The 25,207-nt window shown below is 32.6% G+C and overlaps 1 protein-coding gene and 1 long non-coding RNA gene across 3 annotated transcripts in view; both read right to left on the minus strand.

Annotated features, from left to right (window-relative positions):
• Positions 1 to 9,149, minus strand: part of LOC126733811 (titin-like) — a 150,617-nt gene extending 141,468 nt beyond the window's left edge. The window contains exon 1 of one of the 2 annotated variants that reach the window (XM_050437225.1): positions 8,969 to 9,149. The gene's annotated coding sequence lies outside the window, so the exon portion shown is untranslated. The remainder of the gene's footprint in view (positions 1 to 8,968) is intronic. The other variant, XM_050437224.1, reaches the window with a different exon arrangement.
• Positions 1 to 25,207, minus strand: part of LOC126733819 (uncharacterized) — a 308,547-nt gene that overhangs the window by 194,071 nt on the left and 89,269 nt on the right. The gene's annotated exons all lie outside the window — the stretch shown is intronic.

The following is a 25,207-nucleotide window of genomic DNA, read 5'->3' on the forward strand; positions in this document are numbered from 1 at the left end:
TTGCTCTGCTGGTTACGGAATTATGATCAAAAATGTTTTGATTAAATTTAAAAATAATTCGAATATTCTACTACAATAAAAACAAATTATTTCCTAATTTTTAACTATTTATCGTCTATGTATTATGCCTAAGGAGCTGTTCGAAGTGACCGCCTTTGACTTCCAAAGACTTTCTTATCCTTTCTTGACATGAGTTTCGTACCCGCTGTAACATTGCTGGTGTCACTAATGAACAAGCAAAACGAATCCTGTTCTTCATGTCCTCTGGAGTTGTAGGTGCACTAGCCATTACTTTGTCTTTTATAAATCCCCATAAAAAAAGTCAAGGGGGGTCAAATCTGGCGAACGAGCAGGCCAGTTGACAGGACCACCTCGACCAATCCACCTGTTTTCAAAAATCTCATTTAAATAAGTACGGGCCTGTATGGCATAATGGGGTGGAGCTCCGTCCTGCTGAACCCATACGTTAGGATTTAAATTTTGGTTTAGTAGACGAGGTAACTGATTTCTTAAAAAATCTGTGTAGACCTGTCCATTTAAACGACCTTGGAAAAAATGCGGACCAATAACTCTATCGTCGAAAATACCACACCATACGTTCACAGACCAGAGATGTTGATTTGGTACAGTTCTCATCCAGTGAGGATTATTTGCTGCCCAGTAATGCATGTTGTGACTGTTTACCTTTTAGAAAAAAAAACAACCAAAACTTGAATATGTTCTAATTTAAATAAGTTAAATCTTACCTGCCCGCAATTATTAAAAGAAGCCTCATCAGAAAAAATAACGTTTCTCAAAAAATGGTTATTTTCACGCATTTTTGTTGAAATCCAAGTGCAAAAATTAATGCGATTCTCAAAATCTTGTCCGTAAAACTCTTGATGAAGTGTAATGTGGTAAGGATGAAACTTGTACCTGTGCAGAATTGTTATAATTGATGATTGACTAATTCCAGCATCTAAAGCAATCCGCCTGGTACTGATTTGAGGATAAATAGCTACTGCTCCTAATACAGCAACTGCCTTATTTTCATCTGTTTGCGTTTTAATCCGATTTCGTCGTTTACTTTTTAGACTACCAGTCATACGACTTCTGGTCTCCAGTCTCTTAAAGGCCATATGAGATTTTGGAATATCCGGAAACCTCTCGGCCCACACTACTGCAGCCTCCCTATAATTTTTTCTGCACTCCCCCAAAATTAACAACATATCTACTTCTACACTGAAATTCGCTTCCATTTTTTTCTTTTTAAACACAATTTACTTGTTAATAACACGTCAAAATTTTTATGTCACACTGCTTGTTATGTTCCCATGGAAATCCTACTGTTACTAGGATTTTCATTTCCATCCATACTAGTAAAATAAACAGTAGGATTTCCATGGCAACCGGCTGTTATTATGGTAAAATATTCGAATTATTTTTAAATTTAATCAAAACATTTTTGATCATAATTCTGTAACCAGCAGAGCAATTTTAAAAATTTTTTGTAAACAGACTTCATATTTTATGTAGATTCGTATTTAAGAATAAAAAACACGTCATTCCATTTAAAATAAGGAAGTGACTCTCCCCCCCTCTTAGGGGGGTGAAGGGACAAATGTCAAAAATATCACAAAAAGTGCCCCCCGGTATACTTGAAATGTCACCAAAATGTCAAAAAAAAAATTGCAGCCGTTTTTGACATATCGCATTGTAACACTTTAAAAAACTCACCCTGTATATATTTTTTATGTAGAAAAACATTTTTTTTGTTAACATGTTACATGCCATGTAATGTTATTTATTTTGTTTACGTATAAGTACCTACGACAATAATTTGATGGAAGAAGAAGGTACATATTATTCTTATATTTTGTTTTATTATTATTAGAATAATAGGTTTTTGTTAGACAGTGTGATTTTAAAGTCGATTTTTTGTTCTTTTAACAAAAGATTAAGATCAAAAAAAGTTTATTCCATTTACCGCATTTTTCAAATATTTAACTTAATGGTGCTGAGTATTAAAATGTACAATTAAAAAGTAATCACTTTGTAAAATTAAAATTATTACTCGCAATAGAAAATCACCTTACTCGCCCTTTAAAAGGAAAAAATCAACTAAAGATTGCCTTTATGTTAGTTGTTTATACCATTTCAAATTATATATATATATTTTTATACCCTTATTTAACTATATAGGGCCGATATATAGTTAAATAAAAGAAGTAAAGCGCGCGTTTTCTGTTCATCCCCTTAGAAGTAGTCATTCAGTCTTAAAATCTCAACACTCTACATTTAAAATTAAATCTATAGTTAGAACGCTATTCTGGTTAAGTGTTAATGTACCTTATATCTACCAGAATGTTAAATTATAATTTTCTTAATATATACTTTATTATATAAAATTTAAAGATTTTGTTGTTTAATTTCATACGTACATATATGAAATTTATCCATTTTATTTTATTATATTTTTTAAGTAATATTGAATTACCAAATTTAACAATCATATCCTGTTTGAGTTATATAATATGAGCAGGATCTGATTGGTAAATTATGTAACTCTATATTACTTAAAAGTATAATAATTTTAATTCAGTATAAATCATTCAATTATAGATTTTAATATTTTATTCGATCAAATATTAAATAATACAATATATATTTTGTAATCTTTACCAATAAAAAAATTAATTTCAAAGTATTTAAATGGACAATTTACTTGCCTAACAACTAATTATTCATAACATATTTTAAAATTTTAATAATTGTATTAATAAATAGTACAATATATATTTTGTAATTCTTACTAATAAAATTGGTAACATCGTTTTTTTCTTTAAATTATTATTGATTTTTACAGTATTTGAACGGAAAATTTACAAATTTTAATTGGTAAATTTACATTACATATTACTTATGATTATTACTTAAAATATTCTGTATTTTCATATTCACAATTGTTTTGTAATTATATGGAATAAGGATTGGTCACAAAATTACCTAAACTAAATACTGAATTTTACGAATCCTTTTTATCAGTGTACAGCGTGCTGTTTTGCTCCAAAAAAGGAACAGTTTTCAGCACTGTTTTCACAACCACAACATAAGGAGGACAGATGGCGTGCGAGTAGTTAGCATCGTCTTCGCACACGCTCCTTGATTTTTGTTGTTTATGTTTAACCTATTTTTTTACCTAAGTTTATTAAATAATTTTCAAAGTTTTGTCATAAGTGCAGCACAGTTAATATTAATTCCAAGTAGTTGGGTTAAAATAGTTCCAGTGCAGTGAAATATTGGTGTTTAACTGATTCCAAGTTGTTGTTCCTGTCCGCCATAATGGGATTCTCATCTACTGACCTGCGCGAGATTAAATCGCAAGTAATAAGCATTTTTAACGACAAATTTCTGCAAGAAATTGTCGATAAAATAGTCTCCCGCTGAAAAACAGTTTGAAGTGAAGCTAAACTTATTAAATAATGATTGCTCTGTCCTGGTGGATAGGTGTACTATTCTGGAGGATAGAGTCCTTGAGCTGGAACGGGAAAACATAAAACTGCGCACCACAACAGATTGCGTTGAACAATCCCAACGAAACATGCGTATATTGCGTATATTACGCATTTTTGGGCTGCCCATGGATGTAAACGAGAACCTGCATTCAAAAGTAACCGAATTGTTTACCGAACAGCTAAAAGTAAATATTAATAGATCGGATATAAAAAAGTGCTACCGTGTTTTGGCCAAGGCACGCAATGATAGTCCTCCTGCAGTTCTCGTGAACTTCGGTAGTGATATGGCTCGTGTTTCGGTACTAAAAGGTCGCAAAAATTTGAAAAATAGTAATATATTTATAAAGGAAGATTTAACTAAAAATCGCCTTTTTCTACTTAATAAGGCCATTGACTTGTTTGGTGTCAAAAACGCATGGGTCCTGAATGGAGTTTTTTATACTAAGTTTAACAATAAAGTGCATCGTATACCTAGTGAAAGTGACTTAATTAAAATAAAGTCTGCTTAGCTTAATAATGGACAGTAATTTAATACGTTTTGTTATTGTTATCAATACTCATGCAATTTCGATTTTCGGTAAGAAAATACTTTTTAACCAATAACTTAATCATAATTACAATTTTATTTTGTGTTGTTTGGGATAAGAAACAGTTTTTCTCTTTTTTTTTTTTGTTGTTTAATTTATTTAATTGCATGAAGTTATTACGATTTTTGCTTGATTTTTTTGCTTGGTTTTGGTTCTATATGAATAATTATTATTTTTTACAAAATAATCCCGGGGCATTGTGTGGAAGCGCTGTTTTTTCTATTTTGTTTTCTATTGTATTGTTTTTAGGCTAAGCTATTTATTATCTATATATACCTGTATAGGAAAACACTGATATATTTTCGAGCTTGCATAACATTAAATTTTTCCGCATTTTTCCTATAATTATACATACATATATTATTGTTAATAAGAATCAAATTGGTTACTGGATGATGACTACTAGTAAATTCAAAGTTGGCCACTTAAACGTAAGATCTATCTTTACGGGTTTTGCTGAATTACGTGATATGATAGAAGCAAATAATTTTGAGATATTTTTGTTGTCTGAAACTTGGCTGTCTGAGGGGGATGATTCTGACGCACTTAAGATTCCGGGTTACCAAATGTTTAGAAAAGATAGGGTCGGCAGGGGGGGAGGTGTGGCTGCTTTTGTTAAATGTACATATCAAGTTGATATATTGACTTTTGATTTTAATATTAATCCTAAACTTGAATACCTTGTTTTTAAGATTAGGTTGGGAAATAAGTATTATGGCTTTTGTGTTTTTTACAAGCCACCAACGCTAAATTTTAGTGCATTAACCGCTGACTTTGATAATATATTTTCATGTCTTTATCCTGCTGTAGAAGAAACTTTTTGTTTAGGGGACTTTAATATTAATTTATTGAGTCTTCAAAATCCACTTACTACACTTTTTGAAAACTACAACCTACATCAAGTAAATGAAGAGCCCACACGAGTAACGGCAAATGTAAGTACTCTTTTAGATGTCATATTTGTTTCTAATGTGCTGTTGGTTTCTAATAAGGGTGTGTTATCGGCTGATGCCGTATCCGACCATAAAATTATATATTGTGAATTAAATTTAGCAAAAATAAATTGCAGTCAAAAAATTGTTAGGTACCGTTGTTTTAAAAATTTTAATGTATACAATTTCAATGCAGACATGCACAATTTGCCGTGAGATAATATTTTCTACGAAAATGACATTAATATGAAGATATCTAATCTGTTTAATAATTTTATTTTAACCCTTTTCGATAGGCATGCGCCTGTCCGAGAATCTCGCATTACTAAGCCTAAAGCACCATGGCTCACAGAAAACCTAAAAATCTTTATGAGACAAAGGGACGATGCCTTGCGTATATTCAAACAGTCAAAACTATTGGAAGATTGGAATACTTACAAAGGTTTAAGAAATTTTACTTTGTGTCGGGTTCGGAGAGAGAAGAGGAAGTATATCGATTCACTTTTTTTAAATAAAAGAGAACCGAGTCAGCTGTGGAATGCACTAAAAAGTTTTAATATTTGTAAGAATAAGGATGGTCTAATTCCGTCGTTTCTCTCTGATCCCAATGAGATAAGTAATTTTTTTGACTTAACTGCGCAAGTCAATCCAGGCTGTGAGGAAAAAAACGTCTTATTATAATAATAACTTTTATAGAGATGCGAATATGTTTAGTTTCCATTTAACGAGTCCGGATGAGGTTAACAAAATTTTAAATAATATAAAAACAATTGCGATAGGTACCGATGAAATTTCTTCATTAATGCTTAAGTATTGTAGCCCCTTTGTTGACTTGTACTTAACCCACATTATAAATTGTTGCATAGAGATAAGTTACTTTCCTGATCAATGGAAAACTTCAATGAGAAAACCTTTGCCTAAAATGTCTACTCCTACAACTCTTAATGACATTCGCATTATAAGTATTTTGCCTGCCGTTTCGAAAATTTTTGAAAGAATTCTTTATAATCAGATATATAACTTGCTTATCTAATGAAATAATACCAAATTCACAATGTGGGTTTAGGAAACATTTTAACACTTCGGTAGCACTTTGTAATGTAACTGATGACTTATTTAGAGCTTGTGATAAAAACATGTATACCGTTTTAGTGCTGTTGGATTATTCTAAGGCGTTTGACACCATTAACCATAATTTGTTGTGCGCTAAGCTTAAGTATTACGGTTTTAATAATAACTCCTATTTGCTTTTAAAATCCTATTTGTCTAATAGATATCAAACGATTTTTTCCGATAACAGAAAGTCTGAACAAGTAAGTATTAGTTGTGGAGTACCGCAGGGTTCTATTTTGGGTCCTTTGCTTTTTATAATGTATACCTCAGATGTTTTAAAATCGCTTAAATATTGTAAGCTTCAGGCATTTGCTGATGATACGCAAATTTATTATTGTTTTGATTACAGCGACTATAAAGAGGCCGAATCACTCATAAATGAAGACCTGCAAGCACTAGGCTTAAACTCAAAAAATCACAATTTAAAATTAAATCCTATTAAGTCCTAGCTTATGATATTTGGTAACAAAAATCAAAGAGAGTTTTTAAAATCTAATATAAATATTAATTTCGATAATACAAGATTGGAATTTGTAAACAACGGTAAAAACTTGGGGGTTATTTTGGATGAACAATTAAGATTTAAGGAACACCTTAAAAAAAATTTCAAAGAACTTTTATGTCCCTGAAAACATTGTATAATAACCGCCATATGTTAAATGTAAAGTTAAGAAAACAATTATGTGAATCCCTTGTACTGTCTCATTTTAACTATGCTGACGTAGTTTATAGGTTTTGTCTAGATTTGGAAAGTCGGGTAAGAATTCAAAGGGTCCAAAATGCTTGCGTTCGATTTGTTTATGGACTCCGAAAATTTGACCATGTATCTTATTTATATAGAGATATTAGATGGCTTAAAATGGATATGCGCAGGATATTACATTTTGCAGTGTTTTTATTGAAAATAATTAATGACACATCTTCCCCTGTCTCCCTTAAAGAAAGACTAATTTTTCGGGACACTGTTCATGGTTTTAATATAAGGTTTTCTAAAAGAATTACGGTTCCACTTCATCATAGTGCCATGTTTCAGAGGTCATATTCTTATAATGCAGCAAATATTTTTAATAAAGTACCAACAAACCTAATTAATTTATCAATTCAATCTTTTAAAATAAAATTCAAGGAACATCTATTTAATTTGCAAACCAATGGAGATTTTTTTTAGTGGCTTTTGTTATTTGTTATTTGTGCAATTTTTCTGGCAAATTTAATGTTTGTTATGCAAGTTTCTTCTAGTTTCTTCTAATTGTAATATTTAATTAATAATTTATTGTAATTTACTAATTAATTTGCCTAAGATAATTTTTTTTTTTAACTACCTAATTTATTTACTGATAATAAAGTATAGCTTCTAGTTCAGTAGAGTAGCTCTTTAAAGCTAGACTGCGCCAGTGGTTTATGCTACTTTTTTTTTAATAATGTTTTTTTTTCAGCTTTTTAATAATGTTTTTTTTTTCTCAGCCATGTTTATGTAATTTTAAAAATAAAAGGCATATTTATTTATTTATTTATTTATTTATTTATTTATTTATAACCTGTAAAACCAAATTACGTGTTTCTGTTTTGTTTTCCGGTAGGGTGTTTTGCTTTATTAAAACCAGACCACATTTGTTAATAAAATAAATATGACTGAAAAAGCAAGAGGGTAAAAATAATAGAGGCAGAAAATAATTTTGAATACCACATTGAAGTTACACCGGAAGAATACGAAGGAGCCCAAACAGGTTAGTGCGTTGTATGAGAGCTTTTTAAGTGGTAAATTTTATTATTGTTAAACATTTTAAAACCACAATTATTATTCCAGACATGATCTTTGCAACCAAACTGCTTGAAAATAATTCCCACAACGTAAACAAGAAGATTCAAGAAATCAACATCAATTCTGACGGTTGTGACATTCCCCCACTATTTTACTGTACCTACAGTAGCTTTTATCCCCAGTCAATCCAGTAAAGATTAATGACGTCACTGACGCATTTATGACGTCATTCAGTACTGAATCAGTAAACTGAAAGAAATACCGGAACGACGTCCAGTAAATTCAGTACTGACAGTTGATAACGGTACATACCCTATATAATACTAGGGCAACGATTTGACTTTTTAATTAATTTTCACAAAGAAACCTTAGTTTGTAGAGGTTTGGAATCGTAATTCGATGTAGGTATTTATTTTTACTATCTGGACAAAAAATTATAAAAATCCCTTGGGAATTTCAGGAAATACGGGCATTATATTAATTAAATAACAGCGAGCGCGGACTATAAATACGTTGCTGGCGACCGACATATGCTGCGTTCTCGATTTTGGTTACTGGATATCGGTCGGACGCTAGCTTCACACACATTAATTATCACGTCTTTTTAAAGTCTTCTTAGGAATTCATTATGTATGACATTTATGGTCGTCAGGGCTTTATATATTTGAACTTATTAAGTTTTAAAACTGACGTCTTTAAGACATTAGTTTGTTCTCTGGGATGTCAATTCTAGATTTCATATGTGCCACAAATTAGGAGTTGGGGATTTTTAGGAACACCCTGTATATTCCTAAAAGAATATGGAGCATCCACATCAAGTTTTTTATTTGGTTAAACTGTGATATTAATTATATGTATGATTTTTTTACATTTAGGGTACCCCTAAGTAGATATATTTAATTTCTGTCACCGGCGGTAGCATGTCGCAATAAATTATAAGAGCGTGTGCTAACACGCCCGATGATTTAAATAAATTCTTATACGCAAAATATAATAACACAATTAATGAAATCTAACTAATCTAATATCAAATTATGATATAGATTCTACAAAATATAAACTTGTACTCTTATTACTCACCTTTAATTTTTTGTAACGATGCCTATGGATGGATCAAAGAATATTTATTAACGTTAATGCGGAGCGTCGGTAGATTTTTTTAAATATTTTTTATATTTTTTTAAATTAATTCACGCACGCACGTCACATTAATTCCGTTAGATATCTTATGCCAAATAGCTGATATCCCGCGCTATCCAATTGACAATTATGACAGATGACATTTCAGCTTTGCGTAAAAACAAGGGTAGCGGTGTAGGTGGGCAGAACTCAACATGTCAAGCAACATTAAGTTTATATAGATTAGAATAATAATGATACAATAACTCTATTAAATCTAAATTGCTTTTTTTTATACGAATAGTACGAAATATATGTATACCAATATTTCTGATGGAGGAATAGCTTTCCGTAATCCCGTGAAAAAATCTTCATTCCCTTACTTGTTTTGAACTTGTAGCGCCATCTAATGATCATGATAAAAAACGTTAATTAAGGTCACTGGATATGAAATTCTATTTCGACAACTTGATAATTTTATCACAACTATCTTCGAATTCAACATGCTTTATTCAACATGCCCATTCTAAGTTACTTCATGTTCTTGAAAGATATGGAATTATGGGTGTAGTGTTGGGGCTCTTTAGCAACTATCTACAAGAAAGAAAGCAAATGGTAAAAATTAGAGATTCCCTGAGTGACCCTAGCACTGTGCAAATTGGAGTGCCCCAAGTCACAGTGCTGGGACCCTTACTCTTTATTTTATATATAAACTCCCTTTATCCTTGCATATAGGTGGCATGGCACTATCTTACGCGGATGACACAGTTCTTGTATTTAAGGATGTTACTTGGACTCTTGTAAGAACGAAACTCATAAATGGTATGAGGAAGGTAAAGATGTAGTTAAACAAGTATAAATTGTCCCTAAATATCTTAAAAACTGTTTATGTCGCCTTTTCTTTAACAGATGCAAATCGGCCAAATTTTAAGGAAATAGTTATTGATGCACAACAAAACTTTAATATAAAAGAAGTAGAAAACACTAAACATCTAGGTATAATAATAGACAAAAAATTAAAATGGACACCACACATTCAAAACTTAACATCTAAACTCAAAAGCTTAATTCATAAATTTTTCCTTATTAGAAATATATTGGATAAAAAAACTTTAATAATGTTGTACTAATCATTTGTGGAATCTCCGATATGCTATGGTATAGTGACCTGGGGTGGACTCTACAATAATGCTCTTGAATCCTTATAAGCTGTTCAAAATTATATTATTAAAATAATCTATAAAAAAGACAGATTGTACCCCCACCTCGCTCTTGTATGATACTAAAATACTTAATATTAGATCCTTATATCTATACTCCAGTTGTGTATTCTGATATAAACTTAAAGATAAAAACTACATAAGTCACCAACATGAAACCAGACAACTAACTGAAAGACTTAATGTACCATTTCGCAGATTCGATGGAAGCCAAAGATGTAATTCTGTAATAGGACCAAAAATTTTCAATAAGTTACCACGGACAATTCGGGAGATTACAAATAAGCAAAAATTTTCAGAACTTTGTAAAAGATTTATCTATGAAAATTATGATGCCTTACTTGAACTTCTATAAATAACTATTAACGTTTTCCTCTTCTTCTGAAATTTTTAAGTAAAAGTAAAATCTTATAGTTGTATTATCTGTATTTTAAATGCACTACCCTCAGGTTTATGTGAATTAGTGGTATGGGGCCCCTAGTAAATATAATTATGTTGTATAGTAATGTAATTAATTTTAAGTTATACACATACAGGTGCTTGCACCTAGGTGTACCACTATTGTATTTGTACTATAGATTAATTTTGTTTACATCTATCCTGTATTAAGCATGTATTTCTTATGTTGAATAAATTTTCAAATAGAAAAATCAACCGGCAAACGCAATCCTTCCATTGTTCGTTATTGGTCTCAGGAAAACGAGCACAGAAGTTTTCAGTTTCGTACCCAGTATCCTCAGAAATTGAATGTTTGGGCAGGTATTTTGGGCGACAATGTTATAGTGCTATTTTTTATTGATGGCACTTTAAACGCCCAAAAGTACCTAGAGTTGCTGCAAAACCAAGTTCTTCCTGCCATTCAAATCCTACCTGATGTAGACCTAAAATCGGTTTATTTTCAGCAAGATGGCTGTCCTGCTCATAACGCAGCTAGGGTAAAAGAATTTTTAACAAATACTTTTCCTAACCGCCTTATTAGTGGGACTGGCGATATTAAATGGCCTCCTAGATCTCCAGATTTGTCTCCAAATGAAGTTTATCTGTGAGGTTACCTTAAGCAGACCATTTACAAGCATGAATTTAGTAGGGCAACAAATTTAGAGGAGTTGCAAAATAAAATTGTCGGTCCATTTTACCTGAAACTCTTTTGAAGGTGCGAAATAGCTTTTACGATAGGTTAAGTTTTTGTTTAGCGAAAGAAGGCGGTTTATTTGAGCCTTTTATTTAAAAAATTATATGTTGTTAAATTTGTTTATTAGAGTTTTATTTCTTTTTAAGATTACAATTCTATGCGGGTTTTACACATTGTCATGTCTGTAAAACCCGCATTTGAATAAATATTTAAAAAATGCCTGGATTTTCGAGTAATATTTTGGGACATTTTGTCGCCAAACGACACATCTCCCACGAAAGTCAGATGTTTACTAATCCCGTCGGCGTCCTCGGGCCGGCTGCGTATTGGCATTCTATACCATTATTCAGATCGGCACTACATTGGATCGTGGTAGACTATGGCCATATGCTTTATCATATATCATGTATACCCCCTCAATATTATTCTATGTATGTATACATATATGTATACATATTCTATGTATACCCCCTCAATATTATTCTATGTGCTTTATCTAATTTCATAGGCCATCCTATACTACAATTCAGAGCTTCGCTATTACGTTAGCGCGCTGAATTACTGAAATGCAGTACGCAATGGATGTCAATTGCTGCGCCTCACGTAGCCGATTTATACCGCGACTCAGATTCGGTGATGCATGTGGGATAAAAGTTGGGTTATATTATTTGTTATTGTTTTGTTTTTTACGTAATCAAACAAGGTTTATCGGGAGTTTATCTTTCGTTTTTTTTTAAATTTGGAATGGATTATAAAAATATATTAGTGGGAATGTGTAGTGAGGACGATTCTATCATCGAATATCTTGAGCTCACAAATGATGGTTTTAAAGCTAAAATTCGATTTAAAAAACCAGATGTTGAAGATAATAGTATTTGTTGTGGCAAATTGTTAGCTATATTTAGTTATAAAACAAGTACTAACTGGATTGTGCGTTATACATACCCATCAGCAAAGAGATACGTATATCGAAAAAATTTTAAATGCCAGCACAGCGGTTTTAATAAAGCTAAAACCAGAAAAAGGGAAGACACTAGAGTTAGAGACAAGAAATGTAATGCCACCGTTGATTTTTTAATAAAAATTATCAACAAAAACACTATAAACGTAAGTGTTATGTTAATTTACTTTACCTATGTACATTCACACTAAATTACCCTTAGTATTAGCCAATGAACAATTAAATCCCACGGAAAGGCAAGTAAAACATTTGTATGAAAAGTGGAGGTAAGTTATTTTTTGTATATCTACATCGCCTTGCCTTGAAAATATCTTTTTACCGATTTTACGTAGAACTTTCTTCTTGTTTTAGAAATTTAAATTTTGGAGGCCGAGATGAATCTTCAGTGGTGAGGGTCCTAAAAGAAAAGGCTGAATTTTACCATAAAAAAGGACAGAATATAATAGCGGTTAAAGAGAATCCTTTGATTGTAATTATACTTACACCAATCATGATGCGTACTCATAAGGAAGATTTTTCTAAAGAAATTGTGTTTGTGGACTCTAGTGCGCTTCCAAAATTGGAGCCTTGCTTAAAGAAACATTGGGTAATGAAGGTTTTGGTAATTCTGGCTGTCCTAGTATATTCATGACCGATAATAGTTCAGCAGAAAGAAATGCGCTGACGTCTGTGTTTTCATCGGAAAATGTAAAGCCAAAGCTCCTTCTTTGTATCTTTCATGTTTGCCAAGCTTTTTGGCGTTGGTTGTGGGATAGCTACAATGAAATACCCAAAGAAAATAGGAAGACTGTAATGATTTTATTTCGTGCCATAATGTATGCATCAACTTTAGAAGAAGCAGAAGAATCTTTAAACAATCTGATGAAAAATGATATTGTTTTAAAGTACCCACATTTAAAAAATCACATTAATGCTCTTTGGCAACGAAGAGAAGAGTGGTGTTTATGTTTTCGGGCATCATTAATCACTAGGGGAAATAATACAAATAACTTTGTAGAATCGTCAATTCGTATATTTAAAGATATCGTTTTGCAAAGATGCAAGACATTTAACATATATGTGCATTAATTGACTTTGTTATTACCGTCTTTGAATCTTATCATCAGAGACGTTTGCTGTTATTTGCTAGTAGTCGATCATCGAAAAATGAAATTCTGTATAGTAAATTTTGCGATAAAACTGAAAAGCTCTACTGTGAAAAAAATAATGAAAATATATATTATGTAACAAGCAGTAATGATAACACACTTGTCTACACTATAGATACCACTTTGGAAACGTGTGATTGTACATTCGGAATAGGCGGCAAGTTTTGTAAGCATTTTTGTGCTGTGCAACAAAAATTTTAAGCAAAGCTAGCTCTTGGACACAGTGTTTCAAACGTTTTTTTTGAAAATATGGATTTAGGTGATCATTCTGAAAGCTATTTAAGTAATATACCATGTCACAGTGCAACGCAGCAGAGCATTGCAGCAACTGAAAAAATATATGAATCTAATGTTCTAGACAAAGAATCAAATGATTCAAAAGCTGGCAAAAAACACTCTTCAGCTCTTAATAATTTAAAAGATAATTTCGACAGGCTGCTAAAAATGGTATCTGAAAATGAGTCTGTGAAGTTAACAAACTGCATTATCAAAGGAAATGCTGAGTTAAATAAAATTACCACACCGACACAATTGGCGACATTTTTCTGCAATTTAAGAAAGGGACGTTCTTCAAAATATATAGGCGTGCAACCTACTTCCATTAGTAGAAGAAGAATAAGACAGGGATTCGTATCTGGAAAAAAGCGTAATTAATCGGGTAGACCTTCCAACAAGGAACTAAAAAAGACCATTAAAAGGAAACATAAATTAGAAGAAAATATTTTTAAGAATCAACCAAATGCAAAATGTCACGAAAGAAAATAAAATTTACATTAATTTTTTTTGTCACTACTTTTATAAATTTTCTTTAGAAAACTGAGTTACAGCAGTATATGTTAATATTTCTATTAAAATGCCTCACATTTTAATTTTCCTTTGTAGCTAGTTTTGATAGCTGTTAATTTTTTTGCCGTGTTGTTATTCTTTTTTAAGGCAGAAAACACTATTGATATCAAAAAATATTATTTTAAGGTAAATACATAAATAACATAGTTTAGGTTTTCTTATAAGTACGTAAATGTATATTTTATTAAAAGTTTCAGAATTGAAAATTTTTGTATAGAATTGTTTCATTTACATATTTGATCGAATAATTTTTTTTTCAGATTTCTCTGAAGAATAATGAATAAACAAAATTTACATTTTAGTTACCTAATAGTTTCATAACTTAATATTTATGTTATTTCACTTAATGTCATTTGTAAATATGAATAAACATATTTACAAATAAATTTAATAAACATTTTTTAACAGAAGAAGAATCATGTTTTATGTAATAATTTTAAAATAAATAATACTGTTTTCTTACTTTATTCAAGATGGCAATATTATGGGCAATAAAACATGACCCCTAAAACTATTTAAGAAAACAGAGCGTATTCTGTATCGTCATAGGAAAGAAATAAATATCTTTTTATGCCATATAAATTTGTATTGCATAGAAAGAAATTTCCTTCCTAGGAGAATACAGAATACGCGCTCTGTTCTTGTTTTTCTGAGACGTAGTATATATTGAACTACAAAACTGCTTTTAAAATAAAACCTTTTATATACTGCATTTCAGAATACTAAATATTACTTACGCTCTGAATCGAAGTATAGAATGGGCTTTAAAATTGTGGTATATCACGTAGACATAGACTACCATGATTCAAAGTAAGACCGATCTGAATAATAGTATAGAATGCCAATACGCGGGCCGGCTGGGTCGGTGCTTTGTCGCAGGCACTCGTACACGTGCGAAGTTGCAAAATTTCGCCTCTATGCGGTTTCCTATAAGTAACGAACGAAAACACGATCTGTATAAGTGACCACACGTGCCGATTTTACAGGCAGGAACAGTCCTGCTTTTTAGTAAACTGTCCCGCGTCCCGACTATTTTCAAAAACGTCCCACTTTTTAGAAAATTTCTTATTTTAAATATACTGTAAAAATATATTACCTATTATTTATTAACTATTGTAGGTGAAAATAGATAAACTTAAGAAAAAAAAAACACATAAAAAGCATTCAGAGTAAACTAAAATAGGCAATGTACCAAGTTAGATTTACTCGGTGGTATTCGATCATTGTCATTACGTCTCAGTTTAATGCAGATAATTGCAGCCTGTGCGGTTTGTTGTTTTTACTTTGACGTTCGGTTTAACTCATAATTTACCGGCCAAAAATTTTTTACTCTTTTATGGACTATGTAGTAAATTTGTCAATTTATTTCCAATATTTACCCACAGGATAAAAGATGACTAAAAAAAGAGAACGCAAATTTAATGAAGAACTAAATAGAGAATTTCTATTAATTAAAATAATTAAAATAGAATTCGCGCTCTCCCTTCCTGGAACAAATGCAGCGACAGAACGTGCTTTTTCTCAATGTCAATAAACTATGGACAACTGAAAAAATGCAGTTAAACATTAAAATCATTAAAAACATTAAAAGTGTAAAATATAATTGAATCGGTGAGTTCGAAAACCGTACAAGTCCAAAATTTGAAAGTAAGATAAAAATTTGTAAGTAAGATAGCCATTTTGTTTAAAATTTGTCTTTTCATCGATTGAGCTTAAAAACCGTACTAGATACTTAGTCGTTAACGTAGCACGGCTGCTAGTGAGGAGAAAAACCGTACATGTCCATGTCGTACGGTTTTTCATCTCAACAACAAAATAGTGGCCAGTTGCTTATTTGCACGCACAGCGTTCACTTCGTGTGTATGTTTATCATAAAAAATAGCTTAGTAGCCGCGTTTTATTAACAATTTAAAGTAAAATTATGTCATCCAGTGATAATGAAGAAGTTAGTAAAACTAGTAGTGCCAGCAGAAAAAGGAAAAGGAATGTTGATAGTTGGAAATATAATGCAATAAAAACAACACGTTTGCAAGGTCAGGCATATGTTTCTAAAGCCGGCCCCAGACGATGTGTGTATTCGGCGAATGTACCTTCGTACTGCGGCTTCGGCTTAGGGATGTACGATCCAAATCGATTTTATTCAAAGATCGATCTATTCCCCCAAAAAATCGATTAAAATCGATCGATTTCTTTCCAGGCGATCTTTTCGAGAATCGATCTAGTCTTTCAATTCTCTCAAAAAATCGAAGATCGATTCCTAAATTATCTTACAAGTTTATTAGTAAAAATAACAGAAACACAGTCATAGGAAAAATAAAGGAAAGGAAGCTCCAACTAACCGTGCATAATTTAGTTTTAATCTTACTATCCACCGATAGTAAGATGGCGCTTTCAATTTTAAAGGAATTGGAAGCGGGGAATTTTTGCCTGGGAGACACAAAATTGCAAATCTGCTTGAAGACAAGTATACTGCTTTATCCAATATCATTAAAAATGAAAAATTGTGGAATTTCTATGTATGACATGCGATGTTCGGACCGAGACTATGTCAACAACTAGCTTCTTGGGAGTCACTGTTCATTATTCAGATAAAGAAAATAGTAAATCTATTGGTATTGGTGTAAAAGAACTTAGTTCTAATCATACTGCACAATATTTAAGCGAGTGTTTGCAATCTGTTTGTCTAGAGTGGGAAATTGACTTGTCAAAAGTAAGTGCTATTATCACTGATAATGGGGCGAATATTACCAAATATGTTACTGATACTTTTGGTAAAAATAAACACTTACCCTGCTTTGCACATACAGTAAATTTAGTTGCAACAAAAATTACAGAAGATCCTGCTATAAAACAAATTATTGACAAAATAAAGTCTATAGTTATTTATTTTAAACAAAGTGTATCTGCTGCAAATCAACTAAGAGCAGCACAAAACTTCAAAAAAAAAATCCAAAATCTCCATCTATATGTTCAGCTGCAGAAATACAAGTATGTAGAGAACTTCTTTTTATTTTAAAGCCTATTGAACAGGTATCCAAAGAAGTTAGCGGAGAAAAATATTTAACATGCAGGAAAATTATCTCAATTATAAACTGTTTAAAAAATAATATTTTAAATTTAGACCTCCTAAGTCCAGAGACTGAAAAGTTAAAACAAACTGTGCTAGCAGAGCTTTCGAAACGTTTTGGTGCTATTGAAGAAAACAGCATTTTAAGTCTATCCACCCTTTTAGATCCAAGGTTGAAGAAAATCCATTTTGGTAATCCAAATGCTTGTGCAAGAGCAATAAATTTAGTACATAAATTATTAAAATATAATACCCAAAATAGCTCTCAACAAGGAGTGGATTCTCAAAAGCAGGTTACTGTCCCTGCCAATAATGAAAACTCTAATAGTATATGGTCTTATCACAAAAAATTGGTCACTTCCGAAAAAAGTTGTTTAGTAACTAATCAAAATGAAATGTCAGTTGACCTTAAAGCATATTTAAACCTTCCAATAATACCACTGGAAAATAATCCAATTAGCTTTTGGTTAAATCATAATTCGAGTGAATTAGCTAGTCTTGGAAAAAAATATATATCCATTGTTGGGTCTTCGGTACCATCAGAAAGGGTTTTTTCCCAAGCAGGAAATATTCTAACTCAGACTAGGAATAGGTTAAGTGGAACACATTTATCTCAACTGCTCTTTCTTCATTCCTTAGATAGTTCCTACTGGTAAGACTCTAATTATTATTATCATAGTTTTTAGGAATAAAACGTTTATTTTTGTTATGACTATATGTATATTATATGTTTTTTGTATTTGTATTTTCTTTTTTTTTGTTTGTTTTGGTTAATATACTTTATATAATTATACATGTATTTTTATTTTAAAAAAAGTGCACATAAACAATTATCAGAATCAAATATCGATTTTGAATGAGATCGATCTTTTGTTGCCGATTTATTTCTGGATCGATCTTGATATGTACGATCTTGAATCGATTCAAAATATCGATTTATTTTGTTTTTCGGACATCCCTACTTCACTTCGGCTACCCTCCCACACGCTACGGCATTCGGGATATATTCCACATCGCATCTTTGTTGGCAAACGTTTGCCACAGGGCCTCAGTTATAGAACAGTAGCGGAGAGGAGTAGAAGTGGTTTTTTTTAAATAAGAATATGGATAGTGACGATGAGCAAGCGGCTGCAGTTGCGGCCTATATGGTTATTTTAGGAAGCATTTTGCATTTTTTCAAATGCAAACCAGTTTGGTTTAAAAATGTCATTTCTGCCAGCACCAGATTTGTTGCTTGCTTTAACTTTGTTAAGCAGGGTTCTAAATATAGACATTAAAGAATCTTTCTTCTTTTTTAGATCTGCGAAACTCATTTGGTCCTTCTTTGAAAAAGATGAATGTATTTGCACCCAGGCGTCGCCAACTTTATTCCTATTTTTGTGGTCTGGGTATTTTGGGTCCCATATTATGGGATATAATTCGTACAAATCCAAGAATTCAATCACCAAATCATTAGACCATTCCATGATAACTTAAATAAATAACACCAATAAATATTGTTACATGCAGATTATGCCCTAAGCATGTAACATGGGATTTCATATAAATTCGGGCAAAAGTTGCCCGATGGGTTTTGGTATCGGCTTGAAAGGGTTGTGTGATTTACAGTTTTATAAATGAAATTTGGGGTTTGATTATTTTTAGGAATGTATTTACCTACCCTATCCTGTCAGCACACCTCTGTGGAGTTATGGAGTCGTATTATGTTTCCTTAGTCCCTATTCATGTACCTGGTGTTGGGAACTTTCTGACCTTTGATTTGTTTGTCAAGAGTTTCTATGAGGCCGGTATATGTCTGGGGTATGGAGGGACTTCTAGAGGGTGCTGTTGTGCCACAGATTGCACTATGAGTGGAGTAAATAAGACCTTTTAGATGGTGATCCGTTAGTGTAAGAAAACTTACAAATACTTCTAAGTTGCAGAATTTTGTTACTTAAGGCTTTAAATTTAAATTAATAGTGATAATAGTGACAACGTGATGCCTAGTCGCAAATAGAGTGTAGTTAGGCCGGGTGTAATTGTGAATCATACGTAAGTAGAAAATCCTTTATAATTTTTAAAATTTTGCATTTTTTTACTTCATCCTCACTTTTTTATCAATAAAATGTTCAAACTCAACATTCTATGTAAAAATTTTCAAAAAAAAATTGTTTTTTAGACGTCCCTTTAACTTTAACGGACCCCTTTCTTCTATAGCGGAATCATGTTGGGCAAAGTATCCTAATTGATTTGAAATTGGCCTCCCCAGTTTTGCTTGCTGTATTTCCCTTCAATTCTTCAAGTTAAGTTTTAGTAAATAAACGTGCCTTGACATCTGGTTTCTATTTGGCGGATGGCGGAGCGTCATAAATCAGGCAGAGCGACGTAAGAGGAAAATTGGAATTTCGTAGCCCCGTTGGGAAAATTTTGTTAGTTTTCCATGTTTTAGTATCCGAGCAGTATCATTTTGCTGTGGTATTGCGGAATTTCTATTTTGATAGAGTGAGGCTCCGCGTAGCTTGCACCAAGAGGCAGGGTCAGATCGTGTCGAAGAGAGAGAGTGACAAGTTCACTGCCAGTGTCACTTGTCAATGTCTGGTGGGTTGTCAGTTCCTTGTCCAGCCGGTAGCCATCCCGTTATCAGAAAGAACAGTCGACATTTTGTGGTTTTAAGAAAAAATTTAAGTTCATCTTGCCGGTAATTCGGTTGAATGGAAAAATATTCCTCCTAAGTTTTGGGGTTTAATTTGATGAACGTCTAGTGGGAAGTTGTAGCCGAGAGGATTTCGGATTGACCTGATATTTTTGGATTTGGTCGGCTGCTCCCACACCATTTATGGGATTTTAAAATTTTCTAAGCACAAAACGAGACTCTAGGCCTCGCTCACCACCTTAGGTATGTAGCAACATGTTGGTAATTGCCATAGAATTGATTGTGTGTTTATTTTACTGATTTTTTTGTCCTCTATTTTAGAGGCCTCTCCTTTTTCTCATTCTCTCCTCTATTCTCTGGTCTCTTCCTATTCTCTGGTTTCTTCTGGTCATCCCAACACTGTTGGCAACCGGCTTAAGGGAGCCTCAACACAGCCTGGACTGAGCATTGTACTGTGGCTCTGCGATTTTGGATTGGAACTTGCCTGAAATCGACTTGCCCATGTGGTCGTTACCCTGGTTGTAGCTGACTGGTTCCAGAGCTGTCGAGTTAAGCTACCTTAGCCAAAATACACAAGAGATTAGAGGACACGCAAGTTTTTGCACATTTTATTTTATTTTTCTCTTATTGAACGGTTTGATTTAGGGTTGGTGGTTGATTTATTAATTTGAATTTTATGGGTTTATTTTCTTTTATGTAAAACAAAAACGTTAAGGGGTTCTTGCTAAGTCTATTAACATTAACCTGAGGGTTTCCATTTGAGTCGAGCATCGACATAATTGAATTTGACATTGAGCCTGGATCACCTTGTAAGGGATCGGCTATTTGCTACAAATAACATATTTAGTCATAGTGTTGGTTGTTGGTTAATAGGTTTTATTGCACCAACATACCATTAATAGGCTTTCAAATTCGAACCTTACTATTTAAAAGTTTTATTTAGATTAATGTGACTTGACTAGAGTTTGTAAAGGGTATTTAGGGCCAGTGAGGTATTGTGAATTAGGCTCCAAACATATACTTCTTGTAAACAACACGTGATCACGTTTTGGATTTTCCCCTTGAACAGTAGTTCAGTGCAGATTTGTTTTTTTTTGTTACTAATTCCTCGCCTTAAGCATACCTCAAGTAACTCTTAATTCTTTTATCAATTTTTTATTTATTTAAAATTACTACAGTATTACATATTGAATAATTATCTAAATTTAAATATCTCAGTGGAATTTAATTTTTTATATAAATGGAAGTGACTATGTAAATTCTTGGATGATTATATCAATCTGATGGACCTATGGATTGTTATTTGAGTTTTTCCCAAATTATTTTCAGCTTTTAGGATCTAGGTACAAGCATAAATATAGGTCATCATTTTCTTGATTAAGGGGGGCTTATATTATCATCATAATATATCAGGGTTTGGTGTAAAATATTTAAATCAAGTTAAAACCATCTATATATTTTCACGTGTTAACATATCCTGAATTTGAACTTTCATACAGGAACTGCCTATAGTTTGACACAGCAAACGTTTCCTTCTTAGCACCGGTACCTCGAGTACTACATGGTTTTTTATAGTAATCAGGCCACCAGCTCGTAAAATTAGTAATATCAGTGTAACGGATCTGCTTCACAATAAATAGTGGTGGCAAATAAAAGTGGGAGAAATTTCTCCACTGTTTAAAAGCTGGCGGCCACCAAATCTCTAAATCTTTTAAAACAAAGTTTGCTTGTCTGGACTTAGTAATTTTTTTTGTGGTTGGATAGTAGGTATGACTCACACGGGTTGGAAATAAATTGGTTTGAACCGAGTTACGCGCTACAATATTAAAAATAATATTAATTTTAATTTTCTAGTAAACTTAAAAAGGCAACTCACCAAAAATATTATACAAAAACACCCGCTGCTAAGCTTGTCGCGACTTTGACTGAAGACAAAATAGGCAAATAAGTCTGCGTAGCTAAGCACACCGTCTGGGAGTTAACGCGAATGAGCGCGACCTCCTTTGATGCGTGCCCTAAAACCGACAGCAGTTCGGATAGCGGCCGAATCACAGAACACAAATATAGAGAAATGTGTGTTGCCTAATGAACAGACAGAAATTCTGTTGACAGCTTTATTGACGTTGTTGACAAAGACGGGGGCATCCATCTTCGGTGGCATGTGGCGGGAAATTTAAGCTTGATCTATTGCCTGATATTTAAATTTCAAGTAATTTGCAGTTGCATTACAAAGTTGATGCGTTAACTGACGAGTGATGAGATATATTTAAATAGAATTTTATTTTATTTAAAAACAAACAATATGCTTATCATTTTAGAAATACCCACATTTAATTAAAATCGTTAATTTTAAATGTTGAGAAAAAATAAAAATATTGCATCTCAGACATCCCTCATCACTTTAATCAAGAATTAACACATCAACTAAAATATTATTTAATTTAAATTTGGTTCTCAAGACATTGCTTATTTAAGATATTTAGCTATAGATACTTACCAAGAATTATAAATTGGCCCGATAGATATGGGACTAAATTTTAAATAAAAAAAAATCAAAAATTAAAAAACGTCAAAAATTAGACAATCAGAATCAATCGGCCATCTTGGGTGACAGACTATTCCGCCCCGCCACATTCAACCTTCATACCGGTGGGCCGAATGCCGAATGATACACGCACTTGACCTCCCACACGCTCCGCGAAATACCGCGAATGCCGAACGTTCGCCACATACACACATCGTCTGGGGCCGGCTTAAGACGGGTAAACATGTCAATGCAAAGACTGTAGGCCCTTCGTGTAGGTAAGTTAATAAGTTTAACACTTTTACTAGCAGCAATTCGGAAGAACGTATTATACGTATATCGTTTGATAACCTAGTGGACTTAATTTTTCTTTATCTTAATTTATTTATTTATTTTAATTTTTTTATTTTTTTTTTTTGAGCAAATAAATATTTTTGTATAGGAATTTTGTTAGTATGGTTAGTTTTTTTAGCGCATAATAAGTACACTCAATGTACTTATAATGCGCTTACACCCGAAGTACTGCTAGTCAGGGATAAGTCAGGCTAGTAAATTTTAGCAACAAGTTGGGTTTAAATCAAAATAGCTGTTTTATTTTTTAGTTGTACAAAGAAATGCATGGAACAGTTTACTGAGGAAGAAAGAAAAAGTGTGTTAACTAATCTACTCAGCCGTACGACAAAAAATGAACAAGATACTTATTTACAAGGACTAATGGAAGCTAAACAAATCGAGAGAAATCGCGTGAGAAGTGCGGAAAACAAACAAGAAAGAAAATCAAACTTTTCGTACTTTGTCTTAAAAGGCTCAAATAGAATTTCCGTGTGCAAACAGGCATTTATAAGTCTTCATGCCATATCGCACTGGCAAGTTCAGCGCCTGAACACCCTACTTTTGGCAGGTAAATCACCAAACGATCTTAGAGGTAGGCATAATAATAGACCTCGTACATTATGCGATGAATGGACTCAAAAAATTAAAGAGCACATTCAGGCGTTTTCGGTCAAAGTTTCACATTATTCCTCCAAAACCGTACGTTATTTAGATGCATCTTTGACTGTAAAGAAAATGCATACCCTTTTTGTCGAAAAATATCCAGAGTTGGAAAACTTAGTTAAATGCGAATTCTATTTAAAGTATTTCAACGAAAACTTCAATTTGAAGTTCGGAAGACCCCAGGTTGATGTATGTTCGGAATGCGAAAGACACGGAACGAGGCTTAAAGATGTTAACCTTAACGATAACGCAAAGAGAGTTGTTGCAGCTGAACTAATAGTTCATAAAAGGCGGGCGGAAAAGTTTTATATCAAAATTAAAGAAGTGCAAACCCTTTGTACTGAACGACCAGAAGTGATGGGACTAGCCTTTGATTATATGCAAAACATGCCACTCCCGCATATTCCGGTCCAGGAAATATTTTATTTTAGGCAGCTCTGGGCATTCGCATTCCAAATACACAACCTTAAGGATAATACTGGCCATTTTTATACTTACCATGAAGGTCAAGTTTAAAGGGACTAATGAAGTGTGTACATTTCTTAATGATTACATAATGAAACATATACCCCCTGAAATCACTGAACTGCATTTATTTTCCGATGGATGTGCAGGGCAGAACTAAAACCAAATAATGGTTCGTTTCCTCTTAGCATTACAGGCAACCAAGAGATTTAACAAAATTTATCATTATTTTCCAGTAAGAGGCCATTCGTTTTTGCCGTGTGACCGGGATTTTGGCTGTGCAAAACGGAATTTTAAAAAACATGATCGAATTTACACTCCAGAAGAATATAAGCACTTAATATTGACCTCCAGGAACAAGCAGCCATTTACTGTGCAGCAGATCCGATACACTGATATTACTAATTTTAAGAGCTGGTGGCCTGATTACTATAAAAAAACATGTAGTACTCGAGGTACCGGTGCTAAGAAGGAAACGTTTGCTGTGTCAAACAATAGGCAGTTCCTGTATGAATGTTCAAATCCAGGATATGTTAAAACGTGGGAATATATAGATGGTTTACACTCTCAAACTTTTAAATTGCTCAAAGAACGTAAGAACAGCCCACCTCTGCCCAATAATAAGGCATATTTATAAAGAGCCTGTTCCGATTAATGAAAAAAAAATTCTGGACATCAAGAAGGTAATGACTTATACCCAAGGTGAAGCATTGGAATTTTATTACCACATCACTTCATGGAAAACTACAAACGATGAAAATGATGATTAAAATGATTGAGATATTAGTTTTCAAGTTGTATTTTTCCTCTGTATTGAATAAATATATAAAAAATCAATAAATGTTTACCTATATCTTTTTATATACAGAATTGTGTTCAAAAACCGTACAAGTCCGTCCCCCCTTTTGATCTGTCATTGGTAGTTCATTTTTTTTCTGAAAAACTACCCTTAAAAACACATTGCCAGCCATGAGATCTACAACTTTTCTATACATGCCGATAGTCTATGCTAAGTAGTTTTAGCTTTAAAAGGTTTTTATTGATTTTCTCGAAACGCGGATTTTGGACATGTATGATTTTCGAACTCACCGATTCAATTAGACGAATTGATCCGAATTTATTGCAAAGTAAGTAAGTAAAGTATTCAATTGGATTATTTTTAATAAAAAATTTAATTTAATAAAAAATCACGATGTACAACTTATTATT

Source organism: Anthonomus grandis, chromosome 3 (assembly GCF_022605725.1).
Source record: "Anthonomus grandis grandis chromosome 3, icAntGran1.3, whole genome shotgun sequence".
Taxonomy (NCBI): Eukaryota; Metazoa; Arthropoda; class Insecta; order Coleoptera; family Curculionidae; genus Anthonomus; species Anthonomus grandis.